The sequence below is a fragment of the Nannospalax galili genome, unplaced genomic scaffold (genome assembly GCF_000622305.1).
Source record: "Nannospalax galili isolate Female #2095 unplaced genomic scaffold, S.galili_v1.0 scaffold290, whole genome shotgun sequence".
In the NCBI taxonomy this organism is placed as follows: domain Eukaryota; kingdom Metazoa; phylum Chordata; class Mammalia; order Rodentia; family Spalacidae; genus Nannospalax; species Nannospalax galili.
In genome coordinates, this window is record NW_008331486.1 from 1308866 (window position 1) to 1322308 (window position 13443).

The 13443-nt window shown below is 49.6% G+C and overlaps 1 protein-coding gene across 15 annotated transcripts in view; it reads right to left on the minus strand.

Annotated features, from left to right (window-relative positions):
- Dennd1a (DENN domain containing 1A) overlaps positions 1-13443 on the minus strand; it is a 534503-nt gene that overhangs the window by 24716 nt on the left and 496344 nt on the right. The window lies entirely within an intron of this gene.

Consider the following 13443-nt stretch of genomic DNA (forward strand, 5'->3'; position numbering starts at 1 on the left):
TTCTTTAGTCCTGGCCTTGTCTCTGGCCTGGATCATTCTGCTCCAATATCCTCCATCTTCCACACAGGCCAAGGAAACCTTCTAAATGGCAGTATGATCACGCCACACCACACTGCACTTTCAAAATCTCCAATGTCCCCTCCTGTCCTCAGGTGACAGTTTGTTCTTGGTTGGCATTCCTGGATCTTGCTGGTACTATGCAGACCTTTCCCATCTTGGGAAGACCCTTATGTGGCACTGGGTTCTTATGCCTTGTTCTTCTACCTACCCCTAGAGGAGGGCATTCCTATTGGCCTGGCAAATGTGGGCTTGTCCTTCAAGGCCCTGTTCAGGTCAGATGCTGTTTCCAGGCCTCTGGGTATCCAAGGCCTCCAGTGCCATGTGACTGACTTACACACCCCTTACTGAGTGTGGAGTGCCTGACCCTCTACCCTAGTGCTCCTATCTGAAATAGTCTGTTTCCTGGAGGGATTCATTGCTGTGCCTGAAGAAGGTTGGAAGAGATGTGGGGGGAAAATATCTGTTCAGTAAAAGTCTGGTGAACAAAAACAGTGTGCAGAAAATGCTGGGTTTTTAAAATCACGATGTGACTCAAAACTAATCGAGGACCAACTTCTCAGCCTTCCTTGAAAAATTTTTATCTCAAAAGTCAAGCTTTGTCCTCCCAACAGCCCACATGCATATCTTGAACAAAAGTGGAAAACGGGCAGGCAGAGTAGGAGACAGTGAAGATGTACACAAATCCAGGAGCACAGAGTCCTGGCAAGCCCTGCAGGCTTCCAGTTGGTTCTCCCCCATTCAGTTACTTAATTCACAAAGACGCATCACCATTTAATAATGACTAGGCCTGCAATGGCAACATGGAAGCCAATGGCCACATGTGGAGGGTCCAAATTAAGATGTGCTGAAAGTGTGAAATACACACTAGATTTCAGAGACTTTGAAAAGAATGCAAAACATCTCATTAATAATTTTTATACTGATTACGTGTTGAAATGATAATATTTTTGGATTTTGGGTTAAATATGTTATTAAAATCAACCCCACCTGTTCCTTTTACTTTTTAAATGTCTTAAACACTCAGAATTCCCCATGTGATTTGCCTGTGTGGCTTACGTTACATTTTTCTCAGCCCGTGCTGACTCAGGCTTCACTTGGGGGATCTCAAACCTGACTTGGAACTCATTTTCTAAACCGGACTCCTAGAGGGCAGGGCCTGTGCCACAGACATCCCTGAATTCTTGTGCCCAGCACAGGGCCAGAAGGGCTCGGTGGAGGCCTGTGTTCCCTTGCAGCTCGTGGAGAGCAGGTGTGGGTAGACATGAATTGTGGCTTCCCAGATCCTTCGTGATTGGCTGGATGTGAAGGCCAAGCTGCCTGGTGACCCTTCTGCAGTTGGTGGCTAGGTGGGAGCTGGGGATATTGCCTAGAGAGAAGGACATGGCTGTCACATTTCTCTCCCTTTGTGGCTTACAGGAAGTATGTGGGGCATAAGGGGACAGAACTTCCAAGTCAAAGAGCAGAAAGAAGAGGATGGGGAGGGTACACAGGCTGTTCCTTCAGGCTGGGTGTCCTGCCCCAACCCTGCCACCTCCTGTTTCTTTTATGAGTGGTGTTCTACTTCCCAGTAACCATCTTCTCCAATCCCACTGTCCTCAGTGCTTGTCACCTCTGGCCTGGGCTATTTCCATCCCTGCTGGGTGGTAGCCTGGGCTATTTCCATCCTTGCTGGATGGTAGCATGGCAGGGTGCTCAGCTGGTGGCCTCTGACATCAGACAGTCTTGGACACAAGCTGACCACCCATTCCCCAAGTTACTCTGGGCTGGGATGTACCCATTCCAAGTTTCCCTGTCCCTATCTATGAAGTAATGGAGCTCTCTACTCTGGAGGTTAGGAAGGATCAGAGAGATCATGGGTGTCAGGTTCTTGCACATCTGTCTCTAGATACCAGCAGCTACCACCACTGGCAGTTTCTCCAGCACTAGTCTTTCCCTTTCCCAATCTATCTGTACTCTAAAAACATGCCTCATCACACCACTTGCCAACTTATGTCATCTCACTGAAAGGTGGCTATCTCTCAAGGTGTCTCCTGAGAAACATGGCCTTAGGGGATGCATTGTGGGAAAGGGAGACAGGGTGCCCCAGCCACATCAGTCTGGGAAATGCTGTGTGCTGTTTGGATCCTTACCATGTCTATCAACACAGCCAAGGCTGCCACATCTCACAAATACTCAACCCCATTCAGCCAGGCCCAAATCTATGATCTTTTTAAAAAAAAGTTCTGTGTTCTAAATTCATTAGAACAGACTTGCTTTCCCTGAAACACTGACACATGGCTGCTGCATTCAGAGCCCTCCAGAATCTGCTACCCCAAGCCAGTATGCAAGTTGTCAGCACCAGCACCCTAGGACTGGCCACTTCATGGCACTGAGTGATTTTGGGCTTAAAGTTACTGGGACACATTGAAACCCAAGAAATGCTAGAAGTTTTTGGGGTTTTTTTTTGAGACAGTGGCTCATGTAGCCCTGGCTAGCCTTGAACTTGGTATGTAGTTGAGGATGACCTTGCACTTTTCCAATCCTCCTTCTTTCACCTCCTGAGTGCTGGGATTACAGGTGTGTGCCATCATACCTGGTTTTATGCAGTACCAAGGACTGAACTCAGGGCTTCAGTACTCTACTAACTGAGCTACATCTCTATCTCCAAAGCATGTTTGTTCTACAGAGTCCTGTTAAGTACCTTATTTTCCTGTGATTGTCATGGGAATGTGTTGGTTTTTTCACAACTGAACTTACAAAGGGTCAGGAAAGTAGCTTGGTGGCCATGCCTAGCCCAAAAGGGGACAGGATTGAGTGGGAGTTTAAAGATGTCAAGGGGTAATGTGGTAAAGATGTCCTAGCATGACCAGATAGGTAAAAACACAACCTAACCTAAGCAATCAAGAATAGGGCCCCACATTCCTCCCCTCTGACATCAGGCATTTTTCCTAACAGGCCATCATCACTGAGGATGAAGTTATATACACTAATCCTGAGCACATGGCTGTGGGAACATAGGCCAGGGACACCTTCCCAGAGTGGTCAGTAGGAGGAGAAAAGGGAGCTCCCAGGGGTGTATACTGAATTATCAGGGCACTTTGCCATGAAGTGTGTGGAGCCCTGGGGACTGGTGAGGAGGCAGGCAAGCACCTGGAGGATTGCCAAGGGAACATGCATGGGTGAGCAGTCTCTCTTAGACTTTGGATGCTAAAACACTGGATCTGTGGGGAGCCCTTCTGGTTCTCCCAGAGGCCAGGCTCCAGGCTGGCTCATTGCAGGTAACTTTGGTAAACACTGGGTCTTAGCATCCTCACCATGAGGGTAATTCTGACAGGTCAGGAGGAAGCTTCTGCCTCCTGGGGGAGGAAGTGGTGGGACTGCTTGGCTATGGTGGCTGCAATTTCCCAGATATGCTAGGACAATGCCAGCTAAATAGGGGATAAAGATGAGTACGGAAGGAGAGCTGAGTATTCTGGGGAGGATTAGAGCAGGCTGTAGGGGCTGAATGGTGGCAACTCAGGTGGGAAGAGGGGATGAAGGAAAAGGCTAGGAAAGACTAATTTAGAAAAACATACTCTTTTCCAGAAAGCAGCCTCAGTGGGAAGCTGCACCCAGAATTGAGTGAATGTGGCTCATAGCAGTGAGTTGGGGCCCAAGGAGTTTACAGAGCTGGCCAGGAGGATTGATAGTTGTTATCAAAAGGCTAGTGCTCCCTGAACCCCTAACCCCGACCGTGGCTCCCTATAAGCAGCCCAGGGCCCAGAGCTGCACTGGCACCTGCTTATATGGAACAAAAGCAAGAGGTAGCCACCCATTCAGTGCCTTCCGCTGGTATGGTACATTGTGCTAGAAGGATGGGCTCAGGGTGGGGCTCAGGTCTCTTGACTTCCAAGTTCATGTTCTTGTGGTCCACTGCCTCTGAGGGAGACCAGAAAGGCTTTAACACAGAAGGAACGGAGCAGAAGTGGGCTGGGCACCTTTGCATAGAAATCATGTTTCTGATCCTCAGGATGCTGCTGATGGGCATGTGGCTATGCAGCCTTTGGCTAAGGGTTCCATTAACAGTGCACCTGGTACTTTGTGAATTGGATGACGGCAGGAAGGCCGGGGGCTGGAGTTCTGAGGGTCAGCACAGCACATCTGCTTTCCTGAGGGCTACTCCTCCTCTGTATGCTGAAGGAACAGCTATGTAGGGTAAAGGCCTGGGGACTTACAGGAGAATAGGACAGCCCTTTCCCTTCGGCAGTATATGATCTAGTAGGCTTTGACTTCCATCAGGGAAAAATGTCTTTCTGGGCTAAAACTCCAACAAATATCCTTTGGGTTAGAAAGAGATGGATTCATGTCTTCATGGCCCTCCTGCCTGTGGGTGAATTCAGGATTAGCTCTGAGCATAGGTGAGTGATTAGGTCCCAGCTGAACCTTTTGGAGCAGTAAACACCCCTTTGTCAGGACACTGCTATGAATACTTCAAGAGCACAATTATAGTCATGGGAGACTCACGCTGGGGTCCCTAGGATGAGATGGGATCGCCCCATTGTCAGACTCAAAGGTCTTTTTCAAAAATTAGTTTTTTATGTGTATGAGTACTTTGCCTACATGTATGTAAGTGCATCTATGCCTGCAGAGGCCATAAGAGAATATCAGATCCCCTGGAATTGGAGTTATGGGATGGCTGTTAGTTGCCAACTCAAGTCTGCTGCAAAAGCAGCCAGTGTTCTAACTGCTGAGCCAGCTCTCCAGCTCCAGGCTCACAGGTCTTTCTGGAAAAGTCCTAGGGGCATGAAGACCTTGGTTTTTAGGTGTGTGCTGTCAGTCAGTCAGGATCACCTGAAGGACACTGGATTCTAGAAATAATCTTTTGTATTTACGTGTGTTTTCCTTTCAATTTCTGCCTTTTGAACCCTCTAGGAAACAGAAGCCAGGTGTGGTGGCACATGCCTTTAATCTCAGCACTCAGGAGGCAGAGGCAGGCAGATCTCTGTGAGTTCAAGGCCAGCCTGGTCTACATAGTGAGTTCCAGGACAGCTGGGGCTACAGGGAGACCCTGTCTCAAAAAGACCAAAAAAAAAAAAAGAAATAGGAAACAGGAAGCCCAGAGAGGATAAGGAACTGGTATGAGGTCACACTAGCAAAAGCTAAAGCAGGTATTCTTAGTCCACTGACTGTTCTTATCCAATTAAGTTTCCAGAGTCATCTGGAATCTTGTCTGACATCGTTTTTCTAATCCTTGTCCCTTGTGAGATTAGAGAAGACTGGCAAGAGAGTGATGAATGCCTTTCCCTTCCTTTCTGAAGAAGGCAAGTGATTCATTTGTTCATCCAGCAGATAGTGGAGTCTACGATGAACCAGAAGCAAGGATCCAAGGGTGATCAGGACTTAGAAGAGTTGGTTGTAAGGCAAGTAGTACGCAAGGATGCCAAGATCTGTATCAGCACAGAGGAAGGGCTCTTATACCAGATGGGTGTGGTAGGGAGTCTGGGTGCACAGCATAGGGGAGCCACTGTGTTCTAGGAGGAGTACAGTGAGGCTGAATATGTAGATGGGGAATGTCTGCACTTGAAAGGGACTGGTAGGGGTCAGATACAAGAGGGCCTTGAATGTCAGGCCAGGAAGGGTGGAAATTTTTTCCAACTTAGTGGGAGGGACATAGTCAGGGACACAAGAAACCTTTGTGTCCTTGGGTATAAAATGGATGGGAAGTTGAGTAGATAGATGCTTTTCTCTAGCCATGGAGGTCTGCCCAGGCCTCCATCTTGCCAACTCCTAGTCATGGGTCTGCTGGAAAACATGAGTACAAGGGGGAGGAAGTTCCAAAGTGTGATTGACACAAAGGTCCCAGAGATGAGCTCTGTGGCTTTTGCTGGTCTTGGCCTGGCCCTGGGTGTTCCCATCTGTCAGTTGCGTGGGCCAGGTGAGTATGCTCATTGGATATGAAATCCACATTAACGAGGACAGCGTCTGATTTGCAGTTAATTTGTTGATGCAGCAAAACACATTGTTTCTAAAAGGTCAGGGGGGATGTCGCATTGGAATATCAACTTAATTACCTGGGCAACATGGATGAGCAGGCGCCCTGCATATGGCTGTGGGGTGGAAAATGTTCAGCTGCCAGCCACTAACTTGGGGGCATAGAGTGTAGTATACATGGGAAGAGGGGGCATTATGGATGTCTGGGGAGCAGTCTGTACGTGTCATGGGCACTGCCTGTCTACTTGGCACAGTTGCTAGCTCTCAGAGTCCTCTGCAGGGAATGAGGGACACTATCTCGGGTTACACAGATGAGGGGAGTCAAGGCCTTGCCCAGGGGAACATAGAGTAGAAAAATGACAGGCCTGCAGAAGAGGATCAACATGCTCATCTCAAGTTAATTACTGGCTGGTGGGGGTTCAATGATGTCTATCCTGGGGTAAGGGACTGGCAAGTCCTTAGCAATGGATCTCTCCATCCTTAATGAAGCACCACCCTAGAACTAGCCCTTCAATATCCCTATGAGGTCCGAGACAAGTTTCACTGTGGGAAAATAGGGCCACAAAGGGGGCCAGATATAGGGGCAACAAAGTCAAAGATGACAAATATTGTAGGCCATGTGGCTCCATTGTGATGAAGTCAGAGAGCTATGCATGCCAAACTTGAGGGGTGGTTCTAGGAAGCAGGAGGGAGTCAACCTTTGGCTGGGGAGGAAGCGCTGCTTCCCAGGAGCCACAGAAGGTAGGGCATGCCCAGTGAGGCTGGTATCTGTGAGGACTGGCCTCCAAGGCTGGTCCCAAAAGGACTTGGATCCTTTATGCCAGACCTCACCTGGCTCCAAAGAAGGGGCCCAAGGGGAAGCTGGATGGGGCTTAGAGTTTCTCAGTTCATTCTGGGAATATGCTGGGAACAGAGTGGGTGCTAGAGAATTCACAATTACACTCTGTTGCTGTTTAACGAGGGAAGAGTTCACCTGGTTAATTTTCCTGGCTAGTATTCACATCAATACTCTGACCTGTGCATGAAGCAGACCCTGTTGGGAGGGGAAGACAAAGCTTTCTATGGCTTTACAAAGGGCCTCTAGGCTGGGAGCAAGGCTCTGCTACTCTTTGGGACTGGAAATCTGCTATTATGCAAGGTATGGAAATAAAAGAGGGCTTCTTTTGATATGCCTCCAAAAGGCAGTGCATTGAAGTGATATTTTTGTGGAGTGCTTCCTTTGAAATGCCCAACCAGCTCTCTGAGGCACGGCTCTCGCTTGTCCCCCAACTCCCGTCATTATTTCCAGTCCTCTTTGCCCAGCCTTGACTGAGCTGATTCTGCTTGTTGGGGAGGATCAAATGCTTGCCTCTGCTTCAGAGTTTCAGCAAGGACAGCTGGAGCAGACTGGGCCCCAGTGATGTGCTCTGGGCTGGAGTGGCTCAGCGGGGCAGGGGAAGTGGGAGATCCTTAGTCCCAAAGCATTTGCAGAGGTAACAAGCTCTTGTCTGGTGGATTCCTGCAAAATTGCTGCATGGGAGGGATGACCCCACGGCTGAGAACCAAGTGTCCATCTGCTAAGTGTCCACCCACACATGCAACAGGAAGTGGGCTCTTCCTACACAAGGCAGGTATGAGGGGCACTACACTCTAGAGCACCCTCCAGGGGTTAGGGGGTCCTCAGAATGTGCCAGTGGTGCTGACCAGCCTGAGATGGAGGCTCTGCCAGGGTCCTACCGTACAGATGGGGAGAGAGAAGCCTCTTGCCCTCTACAACGGCATACAGGAAGACAACTTGGGATGGCCATCAGCCTCTGGCTTTCGCTTCTAGAGGATGGTTTCCATGTGTCCCACAGCTTGCTGTCCTGAGACACCACTTGTGCAAGGGCTGAGAGGTGTCCAGGACTGAAGCTGATTCTGAAGGACACGCACAACACTTGTCGCGGGGTCCGGATGAATCATCTCTGGGGAGGCTGACCTCAAGAGGCCCTGCAAGCCCATTCTCCCCAGCTGGGCTGGCACCTTCTGCTTTCCATGCATGTGTGCTGCGCTGAAAGCCTCTCAGGCCACGCTGAAGAGCCGCGCATTCTCCGGATGTTGACAGGAGTAGTATTTTGTAGTGGTGCTGGTTAATTTGTAGTGGCATTTGTGGTTTGAAGTCTTGTCAAGATCCCTGATTACTTCCCGTGCAAGGAGCTCAGCTGATGGGAAAGTTCACATGCTGAACAAAAGCAGCCAGGCAGCTGGGAGGGAAGGCTGCTGTGGTGGCTGGGTGACTCAGCCCTGCTTGGGGGACAGTAGTTGAGGGAGGGGGGAAGGCCAGACATGGAAGTGGGGGAGGGGAGCCCTTTGTTTTTAGTTGGTGCAGGTGCAGGGTCTGAATAGGTGGCATCCCATTGGCTGTTGGTGGTCGGGTGCCAGATGCGGCTGGTGGCTGGGCAGGGGCAGGGGGCTCTGCTGACGTGTGCCATTCTTTGCCCAGACAGAAGCAGGAGGCAGGTGCCTTGCTGTTCCCTTCATTGGATGGCCATCTGGGATGCCATCAAGGGCGTCTGGGAGGGCAAAATTCTCCAGAGGTCTCACTAGTAGTGAGGTGAGAGGAAGAACTTCCAGATGTTCTTTGATACCAACAGGGGGTGCTGGTTCTTGGTATGCGCTGTGTATCAGGTCTGTGTTAGGAGTTCAGCAGATAAGGATTCCACTAATCTCAATGCTGCAAAGAAGGTGATTTTGCCACTGGGAGGCAGAAGCAGTCAGACCACGTGATTCAGTGACACATCTAGACCAAGCCTCACTGCCTACCAGGTGGCACAGCCACAGTCCATGCCGAGATGTACCCCAAGTACACATGCCTTCCATGACACCCAACACAAATAGAAACGGAAGGCAGATGCTCCTTGAGCCCAGGGCATAGCTCTCCCTCCAGGAAGCCTCTCCCTCTGACATCTTGGGGCTCTCTGTCCTGTGATGCCTGTTCTGACCCTACAGGAAGGTCTGCCTGCACAGCCGTCTGCATTTTTCTATGCTTTTGCCCTGCTTGGTGAAGGTTTGTTCAGTACGTTAAGGGCCAGGGCTAGCTCAGCAAAAGCAAGACTCATTTATCATCCCTAGAATGATGTCCACCCCAAACAGTACACTGCTAGGAAATTAAAATAAAAGCCTTCTCCTGATTTTGCAGTTGTACAGATAGGATAGCCCATAGCCTCTAATTTCCCCGTCCAGGAGAGCTGGTCACATCCCTGTGTCCAGCCAGCTGTTAAGACCCAAGTCTTATCTTCATGGCCTCATCTCCTAGGCCATCATAACCAGCCCCTTCTATCCAGCCCTCAAAGCATCCGCTCTATCCCTCATGTGCCTCTGTCCTCCCTTACACACACTGGTCCTATAAGCTCAACCCTCACCCACCACCTGCTGGATTCTTGCGTCCCTCAAGACTGCCTTCCCTTCCCTGAGAGCTCCCCATTCTTCCCACAGCATAGAGTGGGATATTTTACCTCCTCTCTCCCCTAAGAGAGGTAGTCCTCGAGGAAGGTCATATCGGTCCCTCTGTATCCTGGTACAGGCCTGGCATGTGGTAGAAGAAGAGTAAATGCCTGCCCAGAGTGAGCAGCCAGCATCACACTCTCATCAGGCACCTGTACAACGCCAGGCCAACTAGTTGCTATCCTCATCATTTGGGTAACTTTGTCCTCAAGACTGGCAATATTTCTGGCTTGCTTCTGATCAGGAACAACTCACAACCTGGTGGTATCCTAACCTGCCAGGCTGCGCCCCAGGGCCATCCCCCAAAGCAAGAGACTTTTTGAATGGAATGCAGGCATTGAAGCGTTAGGGAGCTTAGATGTGAAATGGCCCCAAAATTTCCCCAGTGTGTCTGTTAAAGAAAGATAGTTGGGTTCACTAGACAGAGGGGTGTTTTTTTTTTTTTGTTTTTTTTCCTTTTCTTTTTTTCCTTCCCTAGGAACAAATGGATGGAGAACCTGGTTTAAAATTCCTGGACCCTGGAATACATTTCTATCTGTGTCAAAGTCTACCATCCAGTGCCTCAGCAGAGTTTAAAATCCTAGCTAATAGGTTAACAACTGTTTTTCTTCAGCTTCAAATGAAGAATATCAGAAGGCTGGGGGAATATGCAGCTCTCCAATTTGTACGGACTGCACACAGCTCCGTGCAATGTGTGTTTGACAGGACTGACATTTTGTACCGCTGTGAGATGGGAAAACGTGTGACATTTTTATTCATGGTGGCGTACGCCCTTGTAATGATCAGCTCTGGTCGATGTGCTTACCACAGCAGCCCCTGAGCCCTCGGAGAACAAACAGGAACCCAAGGTGCCAGCAGTTCGACTGCCTTATTAAACACCGCCAGGATCCTAACGAAGACCAACTGCTGGAAAATCTCACTGTCAAATCCTCAAGGACATTGTCAGCGCACAGCTAACTGCATATATTTTTCATTTAAAATACTGAAATCCTGCATTGTGCCATTACATCTGAGGGGAGGGGGGGCCCACTCTAGCGCCCATTCTGTCAGCTGCTTCTTCAGAGCTCCAGATGTTGGAGCCAGATGCCCAGTGGGGTTCAGAGCTCAAAGGGGTGGCAGAGACAAGCACAGATTTTGTGAAAACCCTGCCCTACCTTCAGGGTAGATGGCTGAAAGTTACAGGGTTCTGGTAAGAGTCACTTAGGAAGTCAACTCACTGGCTCCCTGTGCAAGCCAAAGTCAATTTGCATAATTAGAAACTCCTTCCGCCCCAGCCAGCCATCTTCCTGGAGGTGCAACCCATTACATCCTGCAACTTGGTGCTAATCAGCCTTCTGCTTGGCGGCAGACCTTAAGACATCTGCAGGAACACATGGCCTCAGTAGGTGTCACACCGTGGCAGAGAGGCTGTGCATCAGGGTGCCTACCTGCGATCTCACCACTTGCCTCAATCCAAAGGCCACAAGGTCAGCAGGCAGGAGGACCCTCCCTCCCTTCAGTGGTCATTTCTAATGCTGATGCATGCTGATGGATGGAAGTCAGTCACCTGAAAGAACTTTGCAGTCTCTGCAACTGTTAAACTAGGTGATTTGGTTATGGCTGTAAGCTAATGTATTGGTGCATTTATTTTGTAAATATGTATTATTTATACAGTGCCTCTATTTCCATACTCTAGCCCCGATGCACCGAGACATACTGCTATTTATTTATGGGATCCTTGGCATGAAAGGCCTAACAAGCTGCCGGTGCGTGGTTCCTGCGGGTTTGCAACAAATGGCCAGTGGCTAGCTAAACAGCCCATGTTCTCCACCCAGCATGGCACAGGCTTACATTTTAAGAGGCTGCCTATAAAGTTGGTTTAGCATAACAGCCTGGCCATCTGGGGAGTGAGACCACAACAGTCCACAGCCTGGAATGGAAGGAGGAAACCATAGGGAGCCATATGAAAGGGGAGGTGATTGGGAGAAAATACAGGGCCATAAGGATGGGAGAGCTGCACTCTTTTCATCTAAGCAGGCACTGTGCACCTCAGCTGGGCCTCTGCCCTGGACTGCACAGGAGGTGCCCCTGACTGTACAGCTCAGGGACACTCCTGTCACAGGCTGTGTTGCAAACCCTAGTCAAGTGTATCTGGACGAGGGGAAATGCAGCCAGAGTCCAGCTTTGTGTCACTCTATTACGAACTCCAACAGATCCTGTGGAAGATACCTTGCTGCCCGCTGTGCTCTGGCCTGAAAGTCTCTTAAACATCTTTCCTTTATCTTCACCCATAAAGCAGCACCCTTGGTTGAGCTCCCCCCGAACCCCACCCCCCACTCTTGCCTGTAATGTTAGTGGTGTCATTGGGGGTTTTCCTACCTTACCTATTTCTGTCCCTTTTCATGGTGGCCCAGGATAAATGTTCTCAGATGCCATTTTTACCTGAGTACAACCCTTGAAGGATGGCTTCAAAGTCATCCCTGGGTGTAAATCAAGCTCCCCCATGATCTGGTCACTGTTTAGCTCTTAACCTGCTGGCCCCATTTTCCCTGAAGTCTCACTCTCTTGTCTGGTCTGCCCACCTCCTCAGGCCCCATTTGATACATGATTAGCTTCATGGCCAGTCTTTCAAGATTCAGCTGGAACATCCCCTCCTCTGAGAAGCCTGCTCTGGTTCTGTCCCCACCACACACACTCTTGCAGCACCTCCTATAATCAGTACACCTGCATCCATTAGCATTTCCTCTCAATAGGCTTTGTGGACTGCCTCTTTCAGTCACTGAGTGCCACGAGGCAGGAAACATCTCATTCCCTGTCACCCAGTGGCCTTGACACTTGGCATGCCTCAAATACGTCAGATGAGAAGAGGGGCCACATCCTACCTCTTTGGTCTGGGGATGAGGATGTAAGGATTCGTGGGTCCCTGCTGAGCACACTGCCAGCTACCCAGGGGCACTCAAGAGAGCAGCACTGTCATTGTTACTCTTGTGTTACAGCAACAAGTGCTGGAATAAAGCAAAGTCCCAAGTTCAGGCAGCGGGCATGAACCTTAGGCAGGGGAAAGAAGTACAATGAGGTGAACTTCCCTCTGGAGTCACCCAAATGCCTGGGGAAACAGGTGGAGTTGATGAAGAGGGTTTGGTGAGGGTTAGGAGAGCCCAGGCTCTGGCACTGGATGGACAGACCTGATTTTTAACTCTTGCTCTACCACTTACTGTGCAACCTTGAGCAGGCTACTTGCTTTCTCTGGGGAAAACACTCACATCTATTCTACAGGGTTGCTGAAAAGGGTGAGATGAGGTTTGGAGAGGAGCATGGCTCTGACACAGCGGTCCACACTATCATGAAAACTTCCTGGGTGCAGCTGACCCCTTCTTACTCTCCTTTTCTTGGTTGGTCCTGTTATCCCTTTCCAAGGGTATGTATGGGTGGGTTAATAATTTCCATAGGCAGTGCCAGGATCTTTCGGGTCAGGGCTGGATGGGGCATATGTGATAGGCAGCTCCTGGCACACACTGAGGCCACTAAGTAGGACTTCCTGCTCAGCCAAGGACACTGAGTTGACTTTCTCAGATGATCCTGCCTGTGAGGTGTAATTTATTTTCAATATTTTAGATTTATTTCCTCTTCTCTCCTGGGATAAACTCCTCACCTCTGGCATTGAGGATTCTAATCTGAGAAACTGCTTCCTCTAGTCTCGCTGAATCAGATTTCCAGCTCTTGTCCTGCTGAGCTCAATATCTCCAGGGCAGGGAGGTGGACACAGATCTTTAAAGAAATGCCGTTTTGTGGCTGGAGAGATGGCTCAGAGGTTGAGACTGCTCTTGCAGATGACCTGGGTTAGATTCCCAGCACCCACATGGTGGCTAACAACCATCTGTAATTCCAGTTCCAGGGGACCTGACACCTTCTTCTGACCTCCATGAACACTGCATACCATGGGTGCACTTACACACATGCAGGCAATACACTCATACGCATAAAATAAAAATA